Source organism: Haplochromis burtoni, unplaced genomic scaffold (assembly GCF_018398535.1).
Source record: "Haplochromis burtoni strain Fernald_Lab_line unplaced genomic scaffold, NCSU_Asbu1 Contig_1426, whole genome shotgun sequence".
NCBI lineage: Eukaryota > Metazoa > Chordata > Actinopteri > Cichliformes > Cichlidae > Haplochromis > Haplochromis burtoni.
The window spans coordinates 1-968 of NW_024583787.1; positions in this window are offsets into that span (position 1 = coordinate 1).

Here is a 968-nt window from a genome sequence, read left to right on the forward strand (position 1 = left end):
TATTATTTCAGCAAACTTGTAGTCACGATTTTGTTCACACATGAGCAGGCTTTGGTAGCATGCAGGTAAACAATATACCCATATAAACAGAGAGTAGAGTAACTTGGCTGATTTTGGTTCAGCTTAAAATCTTCTTTTTTTTAATTGATGTGTTTATTTTTGTCTTGGACATCACTGATATGTGACAAAGAAGTTGTGAATTCCTTCAGATTTGGTCCGAGTGTGATAAAGAATATTTAACAAAACATCCTGTCAAAATTACATTCATGAGGTTGCACTAAAGCCGGTAATAAATTTCTGACATATTTTGATTATGTCATAACCTATTATAGATATGTTATAACACAATTTTCATATTTTTTTAGTTATGAATTGATATTTCATTAACTGAATGCAGTATGAATCAAGTATTTTATTATATAACTGTATGGTAAAATCATATGTTTTAAATGTTATATAATTAGTATGTTTATGCTAATATTAAAAATTAATATAATTAATATGTTAAAAATAAATGGCAAGTCAGACATTTAGTCAGACAACTTTCACTGATGGCTAGTGTGTTGCCTGAGACTCATGAAGAAGAATGTCTGAGTTGAAGTTAGATTATTTTTAACATGTCAATTACAAATAAAAATAACAAGTTAAATATGTTAACATAAATTACTATAAAAAATAATTTAATGTAAAGTAAAACATTATGACTGACTATTTCTGACAGGTTTTAATAACTTTAATAAATACAAATTTGACTGTATATGTTGCTTCTGTAGCGCTACAGGAGCAAGAACTTGATGCTTATTGTGGAAATTAGGTGATAGTATAGCTCACTGGACATTATTAACAGCTAAATTACTGTTAAAAATGTTTTTATTTTAATTAAAATACAGGACAAATGTGTCCTGAAGCCTTTTAGAATTTTAAAATAAAAGTATGATGTAGATTAATTAAAAAGTCATAAATCACAA